The sequence below is a fragment of the Pleurodeles waltl genome, chromosome 4_2, assembly GCF_031143425.1.
Source record: "Pleurodeles waltl isolate 20211129_DDA chromosome 4_2, aPleWal1.hap1.20221129, whole genome shotgun sequence".
NCBI lineage: Eukaryota > Metazoa > Chordata > Amphibia > Caudata > Salamandridae > Pleurodeles > Pleurodeles waltl.
In genome coordinates this window covers 465,409,312-465,423,344 of record NC_090443.1, presented here as the reverse complement: position 1 = coordinate 465,423,344, position 14,033 = coordinate 465,409,312, and the positions used below count along the sequence as shown (strand labels likewise).

Genomic DNA, 14,033 nt, shown 5'->3' with positions numbered 1-14,033 from the left:
AATTAAAGTAGAAAAGTCCATGGATGACACACGGCGGCCATCCTATGTGGCTGGATAATTTTCAATTAGTCATTACTATGAACACATTGTAAAGGTGTATTTATACATCTTGGAGCTATTTTCGTTCCATTTTTTTTAGAGGAAATCGGAAAGAAGTATGTACAACGTGGCAGGTTAAACTGAAAAACTTTAATTTTGTTTGTTTTCTCTTGAGGAATACCAGCTCTGTGAACTGAAAGGCAGAGGTACAGAAAGTACAGTAAGTGACTTTGTACAGTTGGATTTTTTTATTTGTGTGTTTGTGGCAATTGGTGTTAATATGTCGTCAAGTGGAAATTCGGCAAATACAGGGATGATGAATTCTCTTCATTTGAGTGCTCCCAAATAATTTTTAGCATCTCTAGGAGAACCAGCTATATGGTGGAATGAATGGAAGGAGTATTTTTTAACTATATAGCTAATTTGGAAGATTGTAATGGTTAATTCACTGCAGAGAGGAAAAAGAGGATTCTTACGCAATGTTTAGGTCCAGATATTTGTGTATCTTTAATCAATTACAAAAACTTGATAGAAGTGACGGTGATGTGTGTAAGGATGCCATTCAAGATTTAAATGAAACGTTTTCTCCTGCGGTGTGCATTGCTGTTACGCATCATGCATTTTTCCAGAGGAAACAAGAAAAGCATGAAGATATAGAATGTTATGTTTCTGCTTTAAAACAATTGGCAATTACATGGTTTGCATGACGAGCTGGTTCCTGATCAAATAGTAATGTATACTAAGAACCAAAGGAAAGGCTGTGGGTGGAAGATGAGGCTAATCTTAAAGACATTATTGCTATTGTAAAGAAAGTTGAACTATCAGAAAGATGCGCCAAGACCACATTGGCACAGGATAAGAAGATGGTTGAAGTGGTCGGCAAAGTGAGTGACGGAAAACAGAAGAAAGGATCTACCGGAAGACATGAAGACGATCTAAGGAGGGCAAAAAAAAGAATAGACAAGTCAGATCGAACAAGAAATTTGTGTTTTTGTTGTAGACGTGTGTTCCACTCTGTGAAGTTTGAAGGATGTCTGGCTAAAAATGCTAAATGTTTAGAGTGTGGAATAGTAGGTAATTTTGCGAGGGTTTGCAGAGAGAAACAAAGAAAGAAATGCAGTGACAAAGTGGCATGTGTTAAAGAAGTTCAAGAAGAATTATCAGAGGAGAGTGAAGAGGACGCAGAAAGTACTAAGCAGTTGGGGACAGAAAGTGTGATGTTGAATATTGCTGGGAATGGTGGCAACAAACCTATGTGTTGGGTATCTTTTGGTGGAGTAGAGCTACAAGCTGCAGCTGACTCAGGTTCCTCCTACACTATTATATTGGAGAGTACATGGCAGAAATATTTTGTGAATAGTATTGGGAATCAATTGAAACCTCAAGACATTACTCCTGCGAGTTACACCGGAGACAGAATAGACATGGTTGGATTCAGACTTCTAGTGTTTAGGTTTAAGCACAGGCAGGCAATGTGTGAATTATATGTAGCTAAGGAAGGACCGTCAGTTTTGGGTTGGAAGGATCAAAAGAAGTTACATATAGTTTTAGATCCTAATAGTGTAGAACAGGTGTTATTGATGTGTGATGAAGAAGATACTAAAAAATGGGTGTTGCAAGAATTTCCTGGAGTTTTTCAAGGGAGTGTTGGTCAGTTGAAAGAATTCACACATTGCATTCGACTTAAGGAAGGTGCTAAACCTAAAATTAATAAAGTACATAATATCCTGTTTATTGTAAGAGAGGAGGTGAAGAGGGAATTGGAAAAATTACGAGACTCTCAAATTATGGAACTGGTAGAAACATCAGAATGGGTTTCACCATTGGTACAGGCACGCAAAGCTAATGGCAAGGTGCGTTTATGCGTTGATTTGAGAGGTTTGAATGACAGTATCATTGTGGATCAATTTCCTTTACCTCGAATTTCAAGCGTATGCCATTTGATTTGGTGTCAGCAGTTTTTCAAAGATTAATGACACAATTATTTGGACATTTACCAAATGTTACATTCTTTTGGGATGATATTTTAGTTATGGGAAAGACCAGAAAACATGATGATGAAATTGTGAGGAAAGTTGTAAGCATTTTGGAAGAAAATGGGTTGACAGCTGAGAGTAGCACATGTAGGTTTGCACAAAGAAAAGTTACTTATTTAGGTCATGAGATCAATCAGGAGGGGAATTAAACCTAAAAAGAAATTAGTGGAAGCTATTGTGAATGCTCCATCACCTAAGTCCAAGGATGAATTGAGATCCTTTTTGGGATTGGCTGAGGTCTATTCGAAATTCGTAAAAAAATATTCAGATAAAACTCATCAAATGAGAACGCTTCTTAAGAACAAAGTCGAATTTGAATGGAGTGATAGTTGTCAAAAAACTTTTCAAGATGTAAAGAATGCAATTGCTAATGCTCCGGTGTTATAAGATTTTGATCCAAAAGTATGCTCTATTGCCACTATTGATGCTAGTAGTAAGGGACTGGGAAGTGTGTTAACACAAATGGGTGAAAGTTGTGAAGAGTATGTTGTTGCGTTTGCTTCCCGTTCGTTATCTCCCACAGAGGAAAACTATTCTGTAATAGAAAGAAAAACTTTGGCATGTGTGTGTGCTTTAGAGCATTTTCGAAAGTTTATTTGGGGACAAAAATGCATTTTAATGTCGGACCATAAACCTCTCACTAAATTCTTGACTATTGAAGGTTTATTTAGAGCATCTGCTAGAATAGCAATGTTATCAGTGAGACTACAGGATTGTTTGTATGTGGTGCAATATGTACCCTGAGTTAAAAATTTTACTGCTGATTTTTTTTTGCAGAATGTCAATGCCTTTAAGGGAATGGGATCAGGATCCTTGGAATGAATGGTGTGTAGCAGGGGTATTTACAGATGATACTGGAGGTTCGATACAGAAAGAAGAATGATGCAAGAGTATGATAAAGATGAAGTGTTGAAAGAAGTAAAGATTAAAGATTAAAGTAGTGCATTGATTGAGTGAGGACAAGAACATAAAAATCAAGGATGAGTTGAGAGTTTTTTGGCAAGTTAGAGACAAATTTAGTGTGGAGTATGAGTTTGTCTGTAGAGGTGGGAAAACTGTTCCTCCTTATGGAATCAGACAGAAGCTCATCTCTATTGGTCATGAAGGGCATTCAGGCACTGCTCGCACTAAAAAGCGCATCAAGGTACCCTATTGCTGGCCCAAAATAGATTTGGAAATTGAAAGGTTTGTACGAGAATGTATGGATTGTGAGAATAGTGACAAAGCCCAAAAAACATTAAATCCACCCATGTCGTTAGGCTGTCCTGAATTGCCGTGGAATGAGGTTGCATTGAACATTATGGGCCCAATTATGTGGAATGATGGTACGTGTAGATATATAGTGGTTTTGGTGGATTTGTTTTCTAGATGGACTGAATTTTCAATAATTCAGAGGATTAATGCCAAGGCAGTGATAGAATTCTTGGAGGGAGTATTTTTGAGGAAAGGATTTCCAAGGATCATATTGATGGACAATGGGATCTAATTTAAGTCAGAGGAAATGAAAACTTTCGTAAGGTTAGCTAGTATAGAGCAGAGGTTTACAGCATTATATCAACCCAGGGGGAACTCTGTTGTTGAAAGTGTAAATAGAGTATCTAAGGGTATTATTGAAATGGCCAGTAAAAGAATTAAGAATTTGCAAAATGAGCTTAAAAGGATGTTATGGGCAGATAGGGTGACACCTCATGAGACAGGCTATTGGTCAAAGCCCATTTGATTTAATGAGAGGCAGAGTACCCTTTTTAAGGATTAATCCGGGATGGATGCAGAGAAGCAGACAAGTGAATTGGAATATGGAAAATGTAAGGCAGTGCAAATTGGATACGCAAGAAAAGAACAAAATATATTTTGATAGCAAATATGGTACCAAAGACGTGCATTTGAAAGTGGGACAATGGGTGAGGATTAAGTCTGCCAGGAAAGTTGGCAAGGGTGAGAGTAGGTTTAGCAAACCCACATGGATCAGGAAAGTTATGAAAAATACTGTGGAACTGGAAGATTGCAGCATTTGAGTCTCATTGCTATTGCGAGGTCTGGAAATGAAAGTGATGGCGTCATGCAAGATGCTTTGCACGATAAAAACATTGGTAGGTATTGGTGGTTAAATGTCACACAGTGTGAGAGTAATAAGGGCAGGAGGGTAGGAAGTGAAGTTGTGTTGAAGGATGTTGCTGAACAGGATAGTGGTCAGTGTAATATAAATATGAATGAAGATTGAAATTGTGTTAGTATTGAAAGTATGATGGAGGAGATTGTGAAAAGTGGTGATGAAAGGAAAAGTTTGTTTGGGAGGGTTTTAAGTAAACCTAAAGTCTTAGAGAGTTTTGTATGTGATTGAAGTGCACAGTATTATGTTGTGCAGTAGGTAAAAACATTTTTTATTTTATTTTAGGTTTTTTTAAATAGTTGGTTGTTTTCTTTTGTTTTATTAAAGAAAGGAAGATGTGTAGTGATGGGTAGGAGACTGTTCATGCAAGCGGGTGGAGTGGAATCCTGCTACACGGACTCTTTCGTGTGGCACTGGAATGTGGGATGGTCATTCGAGGGAAGGGGAATAATGGTGCTGGTTGTAATTTGTGTATCTCTGCAATACATTGTATCATATGTTTATTACAATAAACACGGAGTTGAGAAGTGAAGTATCTGAGTTCTTCGCTATAGATACATTGACATGATCAGCTGGGGAATGCTAGAAAGAGTGGCAGAGGCACAGTACAAGATCACAAAATTACACTAAATGCTCTGGGATTCCCCAGGTCTCTGAGGCCTCAGAACCGTGGATTGCAGGAGAACCTGGGAAGGTGAGAGAACACCTTATGCCGCCAACACTGTTTCCTCACTTTTGCTGCCCCATCCCTTTGACGCAAAGGTGGGCAGGCACGAGCATGGGTACTGGTACATTTCAGTGGGTGGTGGATCCTCAGAACATTTGAATGAGTTGTTGCTGTCTCAAACGCAACACTGACAAAATGGAAATCTTAATTATCAGTGCTAGCTCCAACAGCTAGCACTTTTCCTACAGTCCCATTGACATTGGCTCCAGAAATTAGCCCATAAAAAATGATAAAAGCCCAGGGATTAAGAATGATGCTGCTCTGTAATTGGACACTCAAGTTTCGAGTTATTTCCTCTTGTATGGCCCATATGAAAGGTCTTCACCATGTCCTACTCTTGCTCCCACTAGATTGCACACATTCTTGTGTCACAGCCCATACCGATTCAAGGCTTAACTATTGCAGCAGCCTATTCCTGGGCATTAGAGCATCACTGCTATCTCGTTTACAAGCTATTCAAAACCAGGCAGCTCATATGTTAAGGGGGCTCCCCATTTCTCTCATGCCAGGCCTATTCTACATAATCCACACTGGATTCCAATTCAGAAATGCATTATCTGTCTGGTGCTGAGGTGTCTTTAATGCTATACCCCCAATTTCATTGCCCTAAGATAGACACAATACACTCTGATGAAGCAGCAGCTTCAGTACTGTTTTTTTATTTCTTGATTTTACAAAGACTGCCTTGCTAACAGGCAATTTTAGTCTAAGACCCCTCAATTCGGAATACATTGGCTGCTTATTTCCATCATATGGACAACAATCTGTTGTTCAGAAAAGCTCTTTAAACCTGACTAGCTTCATTTTTTTCTAAACCAATTTTTATTGGTTTTACTTTTAACAGAAGAAAATATTTCACATCACACAAGCAATGTTTTTGAAGAGACACTCTCATATATATCAAAATAAACCTACATCCTTACCTCAACAAGATGGCATACAGTGTGGTAGTAAGTAGGTAGAGAAGTAGAGGGATTTGGTTGTTGGACTGACATCTGACATATGTCTGGAAACAATCCTCCTAATCAGTGAGTGTAAAGGTGGCTGACCAAGAGGAAGGAGGGATATTGTGTGGCGGGGGAGTCTGGGGAGGTCCAGGGGAAATGAGTGAGAAGTTGTTTTGTGGAAGAGTAAATAATGTTAGGGGCGTTTGTACCCTGCCTGACTTAGGGAATTAGTTTTATGCAGTGTTGGAAGGAAGGTTGGGACAGGGCTTCTCCATCCGTTGGCCACCGGGTGTAGGGTATAGATGGGGGCCAGCTTTCTCGGATCCCTTGTTAAGTGTTGCTCCTAAGACCCTTGTAAAGTATTGCTTCTAAGACAAGGTGTCTGGTTCTGAAAGTAGGTGTGATAGTTCAGAAGGGTGAGGATACAGAAGGGGCGAACAGCCTACTACATTGGGTTCATGTGGAGGAGGAGCTGTCCAACACGGATTTTATGAATCAATATAGTAGTTGACCCCATGTCGGGACAAAAACCTGCCTATTTTCATGATACCTTTTTTCATGCGTCTGATTCAGTCTATAATCAGCAGCAGGCCTCCATCCCTGTGAGGTCTTTAAATTTTTAATGGGTCGCGAATTGCGACCTACATCATTAATGTTCAAGAGCTAGGTCAATTTGTGAATGCATTAGGAATCACTATTTAGGCAATCAGTCTTTTGTATATTAAGAATTGTGATTTCCTAATTGCTAATTGCTGATTTTAGAATCACAATTGAGAAATGGCAATTTCTATTTTTTATAAATATGGCTAAGTGTTACTTACACTTTAGCATCTAAAATCACCCCATGAGGAATCAAAAGGCTCAGTGGTTCTTCACTGGGGGAAGGGAATATCTGCAAATCTGATCTACTGGTTTGGAATATGCATAGTTTTAATATCCTGTTAATAGCTGGACGTTTATCTAAGACATTGAAAAATAATGTATTTTTGATGTTTTAGGAAACCTGGCTGTGGGAACACCTAAGTAGTAATGGATTTATGATTTTTCAAAAAGTGTACTCCCGTTAAAAATGTCCTTTCAGACCGCATTCTAAGATAAAATGTGAACAGGGACTGATCACAAAATAAAATGTTGACATCCTAGACACTATAGGTGATCCCTGGCCAGGATCTCCCTGATCCAGAACACAAGCAAGCACAAAACCGGTCTTGGGTTGCTTGTGGTCTGGTTCAGGGAGGACCAGGCCTGGCAGTTTGGGCTGGACTGTTCTTTTGAGAGCAGGGTCAAGGCTGATTTGCATATGGCTGAGTCCAAACTGAGGTGGCATAGTGGGCAATAGAACAATGGGATGCAATGCTACTCCAAGTGATTGCCAGTGGTTACACTTATTACAAGCATTTCTCCTGTCACCTTTTTTTGTTTGATGTATCACCCTAAGTGGCAAGGGTATGTCTAGATGTGAATCTTGTGCTCACTGTGTCACTGGAACCAAGATATACCTGACTGAAGAGTTCCAATAAGGGAAAAAACATTCTTGAGTTTCTTGTGTGCTGGTTCAGGGTGGACCTGGCCCAGCAGTTTAAGCTGGACTGTTGTTTTAAGGAGCAGGGTTAAGACTGACTTGCATATGGCTGGATCCAAAGTGAGGTGGCATGGTGGGAAAAAGAACAACTGTTGGAATGCTACCTTTAGCCAATGCCAGTGGATAGAGTTATTGCAAACATTCCCCCTCACCCTACTATATTTGATGTACTGCCCTAAGTGTCAAGGCTATGCCTGGACATCATTTAAGTGATGAAAGGGATTAAAGAATGCCGGTAGAGTGATTGAATGCCTAGTCTCAAAGAGAGTCACAACCTTTGGTAAGAAGGCTGTCTGAGTCATAAGCACCAATTGTTTCTGGAATTAATGTAGTGTAGGGCAGTTGCACTGGTAGTGCCTGCAGTTCACTCACATTACAAACTGATGTAATCACAATGAGGAAGATAGTTTCCAAGTTCAGAAGAAGTAGCAAGCAAATAGGAATAGGCTTGAAAGGCATACACATAAGAAATGTCAGCCCCAAGTTAAGTTTCTACTGTGACATCACACATATTCTGGGACAGAACATGTTTGGCAAAACGTTAAGGTGCCAGTTTACCACACCACATTCCAAACTTGTTTCAGCATAAATGTCAGGGTGTCTGTTGGTGAGGATGACATCCAGCCCTTCAGGTGGCAAATTAAATGCAATCAATTGCCACCAATTAACCTCCATTTTGGGGGTGTAAGTTGCGGACATTTTGGTGGGGGACCCTGCCTTTCTGCTGACACACCAGATCATCCCGAAATTGTAGTCTGATAGGAGATAGGAAAACCGATGATCTGTTTGGGAGTTCTGGGTGTCCAATTCCCCTGGCTATAACCAGGGCCATTATGATGAATTGGGTGTGGTTGTGCTCAATCGCCTTCAGAATTTGGGGCAGGAGAGATAGTGACAGGAAGGCGTACAGTGGTCCCTTGTTCCCTTTCAGCCACAATTGTTTCTTAACAAGTGTTTTCAGGAAATTCCAGCACGCAAAATTACAGACACCATAGGCCTGATTTAGATCATGGCGGACAGGAAACTCCGTCACAACGGTGATGGTTATCCCTTCTGCTGAAATATAAATCCCATTAAATATAATTGGATTTAAATTTCAGTGGACTGGACATCAGTCACTGTTGTGATGGAGTAAGCAATCTGCCAAGATCTTAATCAGGCCCTCTGCATTCTTGACTGTGGAAAAGATCTAGCTTGGGCTCTCCTCACTAGTCGAATACAATTGTGCTGTTCCAGGATGTAGACACCTCATGTGATCTGCCAGAAGACATATGATCAGCTCATCTTTTCTGGAATTCTGGGACCCTACCAGGTAGTTGGTGAATGGGAAGATGTTCTGGGCCTCCAGCCATCTCCATAGACGCAAAGCCTCTTGGCACAGGATCCAGGACCTTACAGCACCATGCTTGTTGCAGCACCACATGTCAGGAACCCCCTGCCTAATCTGCCAACACCCACAGGGGTTACTGGTTAACCATATTACTGTGCTATTTTCATTTCCCCTGCTCTCATTGAGGTGTCTTGGGAGGTCCAGGGATCTTTCATAGCCACTGTAGATGCCCTGCTTTTCAGGTCAGTGGTCTCAACAACATGTCAGTGGTGTTGTCTGTGAGAAGCTGCACCAGTCTCCCCCGATGGATGACATGAAGCCTTCAAGTCCAGGCGGATGGCCCACAGCTCCAGCAGGTTGATATGCAGCCAGCTGTCCACTGGAGACTAGAGGCATCTGATTTCCACCTCCAACAGGTGATCCCCGAGAGCCCAAAAGTGATGGATTCATCAGCACTGTCAGCCCTGGGTGGGGGATGGAGTATCGCCTGCCACAGGACAGAATGTGAACCATGAGCCGCTGCTGTAGTCCTTGGGCTGCCCCATATGAGACATGCATGGTGTCAGAAAGATGGACTTGATGCTGGGCACACTGGGACTTTAAGACCTACCGCAGGACACACATGTGGGTCACTGGGCCTAGTTGACAGGAAGGATGTAAGAGGCTAAGGCCTATATTTGAAATGGCTTAGCGCCTTCTTGCACCACAAACCGTAATTTTTTAATGATGATAATGTGGCCCAACAAGGCCCAAAAGCCAAGCCATATTTACAAAGTGGCGCAATGCATGCATTGCACCATTTTGTAACACATGCCGCCACATTATGCCTCCTGTTGGGGGACTGCAAAAACGGCACAGTGGAAACTAAGAGATTCCACTGTGCCATTTTTAGCAGATATTTTTGACGCCTGCACAGCCAGGTGCTAGAGAGGGGCATACCATTGTTTTTAATGGGCCCCTAGGTACTCTGCAGGATTAGCACAGTACATCAATAGTGTCAAACATTTTGAATATTAAATATGGCTCACACATGGTGGCATTGGGGGGGGGCTTAAGGGGCACAAGAAAAGTGGCGCTGCATTTGATGCAGCGCCATTTTTCTTAAATGTGGCCCTTATAGGCTAGGAAGCCTCAGAGTACCCTCAGCTGCATACAGGATTGAATCTGAAAAGACAGCATGCAAGAACAGTGCTACAGAATACACCGGACCCATTCTGGCTTGAGCCATGTTCTAAGATGAGGAATCTGTGGGTGGGAGATGCACAGAGAGTATACTATCACAAAGAAAAATTCACAGACAAACTTGGGACACACATTCACATGTCGCAGTTTAGAAACCAAGAAAATCTAACCTAATGGTAGACACCAGCTACGTCATCTTGAATTCATTCTCATAAGCAAATACACCCTTTTAGGTTTAAGAAAAGTGGGGTAAGCCATATTATCCTCATGCAGAAGATTAAAGGTGTCAGATGCTGATTTTATTCACTTGGTTTTGGCATACCCTAATATTAGGGAATATTGGTCTGACATAATTCATGAATTATCGAAGATAATATGAACAAAGTTTGCATCACCCGAATAGAGGCTTTAGAGGAATGTGTAAAAATCAGTGCTATGTCTGTTACGAAACTGCTGGTTTTATTGTAGCTTCTGGCTAAAAGGAAATTTGCTGTGAGTTGGACTAAGGGCGGTGAGGAAAACTGGGCTGATTGCGGAAGCCCCCTATCTTTTTGCCCCCATTTGTCACTTGTTGCTGGTGTTTTCCTGACTCTGGTGGTGCCCTGGGCACAGCTAAACAGCCCCAGGGCCTGTGCTCTGATTAAAATGACTATGCAAATTAGGCTAATTATAATTGGCAGTATCCACCTACCTACAAGTCCCTAGTAGCTACCTTATTTGTACATATAATTCACCCTAAGGTGTGCCCAATGGACCCCCAGGTTTGGGTGCAATGTAACTATAAAAAGGGACCTTATAAAAAATGTTCTATAAGCCCTGGTGAGATAAAATAGGCAAATTATTTTTTGCCTCATTGTAGTGAATGGGCTCCATAGGCTAAAATGGGGAGACTTTATTTTAATTAGGACGTCTCGAAAGGAGCTAGATAACTCACGTTTGGTATCAAACTTATTGTTATAATAGGTCAAACAACTTGCCATTGTTAAATTTAATATAACCAGTTCAGGGAAAGAGTTTTAGAACTCTGCCTGAAAGTTGCCAGCTTTAGCTCTGTAGTGGCCTTCTCTAATTGACCAGCCTCTGGCAGCCTGGTCAGGCTGCTTGATGAGGAGTGAAGTGGCCTGGGCTGAAGACAAAGACAGTGACTGGGGGAGGAGAAAACAGGATGGGGAGAGCAGCCAAACTGGACTTAAAAGGAGGGAAGGATATTTGGAGCAGCTCAGGACCTCCCCCATTTCCTGTAATCCCAGACAACCTGGTGCCCTCTTGATTAGATTAGGAGAGGACAGGAAAGGGATGTGCTAAGGATTTTTAGCCACACTAGAAGGTGGACTCAGCCAGACTTAGCCTCCCTGGTAGTGTTTTTTCATTGTGTTTTGTGTTTTACTGTTTTGTTTGTTTGTTATTTTTAAATGCTTTACACACCTGTCTCCTAAATTAAGCCTTGTCGCTCATTGCCAAGCTACCAAGGGTTGAGCTTGGATTAATTTATTGAGACCTAACTGGACCTGGTTGAGGTTATTGGCCTACTGCTAAGTGTAATTACCTGCCCTTACTAATAATCCACTTTCCAACAAGGGCCTTAGCCTCCTTCATTGGATCAAGGACCTAGCCTTCTGTAGTGAACAATCTGAAATATATGCAGCATTACTACAGTGTACATCTAGGCCAAAAACTATTTTGTGCCCCTTAGATCCTCCTTGTAAGATAAGAAACTTAACTCATAAAAAACAAAAACAAATGTGTAATATGTGGCCCATACTCCCTTGATGAATGATGGGAATAAATAATATACTTGTTGCACTGTATCGTTATTAGATATATAGATATTGCTGTAACTACAAAATGCGACTGCTAGCTGAAAAGTTTTTGTAATGATGTGATGCACAATATTGATGCTAAATTAATGAAACGAAAATAAACTGTTTTAAAAGATTTACAAGACTAAATAAAAAATATTGGCTATGAAACCATCATCATAAATTGATGACTACATGCCTGTAATCCTTAAACTCTTGTGCTAAAGATTTAGCTCCAATAACTCTCAATATTATTAAACCCTCAATCTCATAGCAGGTCAGACCGCCCTAGTACTGAAAAAATACAAATGCAGACCCACAGCCAGACTAACTATGCTTCTCAAGGATCAACGCTTCCTCTGCTGCTGTTCAATCTGTAGATGGAACTGTTGGGCACACTGTTAAATGGGATAACATGTTCAATAATATGATGATGATAGCAAGCTTTTTATCAACATCCCCAATCAATGCGACACTGTGACTTTGAAAACATTCTTGGGAAGCCTAGTTAGTTGAGAGAACACTTTCTGTTTCAAATTAAATCCCACAAAACACAGTTCCTACCTCTTCTAAGACTCACATACCCACACCCAGTACATGACTGACTGTGCACCTTATAGGACATTAGATTCTCCCTAACTTTAGTGCACACATCAAAACCCTTGGTTTTCATAACAGATCAAAATTTTTCTAAGTGTGCATCAGTGCTTAATTTGTAAATAAAAACATGCTGGTGCCAAAGCCCTCCTCTTAAATACGTGGCTGCTGCAATTAAATATGCGAACACGGAATACTTAGACGGCGTAATTCTGAAGCCATCACGGGCCTCTTCAATTCGTTTACATCCCCTTCCTGCTCCTACGGCTCACTCCTGCAGCTTTCTGCTCTCTCCCTTTGTGACACTTTTTTGTTTTTTCTCTTCCTCTGCGTTTCCCAAATGTGTCTTTTGATCACAATAAATGCTTGAGGCAGAAAATTAACCGCCGGCCCTCAAAAATAAGTGCCGGTTCTCTGCACCGGAAACAACAAGCACAAATTAAGCGCTGGCGTGCACACAATAGTAAAGTGGCAACAACAGCCCAAATTCAGTTCCATCTTCTTAAGAAACTGATGTCAGACATCCTTCTGGAAGATTTAGATTGGTCATCTCTCACTTAGACGTGGGTAATGCCTTACCCCTGGGCCTCCCCAAAAATGTTTGAGGTCCCCTCAAGGCGATCGTTCATGGAGCTGTATGCCAGAAAGAGAGGGAGCGTAACCAGACCACCTCACCCCTATCTTTGGCTCATGTAGGAGACCAGAATCCAGTTCAACATTGAATGTATTCACTAAGGATGCCCCAAATAGATTAAGGACAGGTTGCTTCTATCAGGAGAAGGGAAGGCGTTACATGGGTGGAGAGTAGATGTTCCCATGCACATGGGCCGGACTGTTCAAAATGTATGACTATCAATGGAGATAATTTGTGACATACGGTCAAATGTTTCTGTGTTTGATATTAATGAAGTACTACAGTGGTATTTTGTGTTAATTGGTAAAGAGAAGCATGGAATTCCTGCTAGGATCGTATTACCACAATCAACCCTTGATAATATTAATGCATGGGCTACCATTTATAGTTTGCTAGGTAGCAGGTGTTTATTTCGAAAGAAATTAAAACATTTGTAACCTAAACACGAAACTTGATATATTCCATCTTCTGTTAGATTGTTCTTTGTTTTTGTCACCCTGCTTTTATATACTTCAACTATTATAGTTTGTTGAAATGTATGAATGCTGTACGCCTGTCGTAGTCGGACAGTTTCTCTTGATACACTGCTTGGTATAGCCTAGTTCTTAAAATCATCCCAGAAATTGTCCATTTTATTATTATGTACTAAACAAGTTATGTTTGATTATTGAGGTTTTATGTTATAGTTGAGGATGATGATAAATGTAATGTAACGAACCGTTTTTATAGGACAATTGTCTTCCTGAACAGAACACAGTATATTTCCAATATAACCCAGTGTTGGAAACAGCACTTTTGCTAAGCCTAGCAAATCTTTGGAGGCTCAATGATGTACACCCTATGCTTGCCTAATAGTAAATGTATAAATTGTTAAATTATGGAAACTACACACAAGCACCCATGGCAATATCACAATTGCTCCTTATACAATGTTTGGCGTCTCTTATAATGTTTTTTTGTATCAGGATAACATTTGTAAACAAAAAGCACTACAAAGACTGCAGTGTGTTGTACAATAAACAGACAGGAAAAAGGAGAGGTTGTAGACAT

General features: G+C 40.8%; 1 protein-coding gene across 1 annotated transcript in view; it reads right to left on the bottom strand.

Moving 5' to 3' along the window:
- Positions 1-14,033, bottom strand: part of LOC138292914 (complement C3-like) — a 2,405,892-nt gene that overhangs the window by 778,170 nt on the left and 1,613,689 nt on the right. The window lies entirely within an intron of this gene.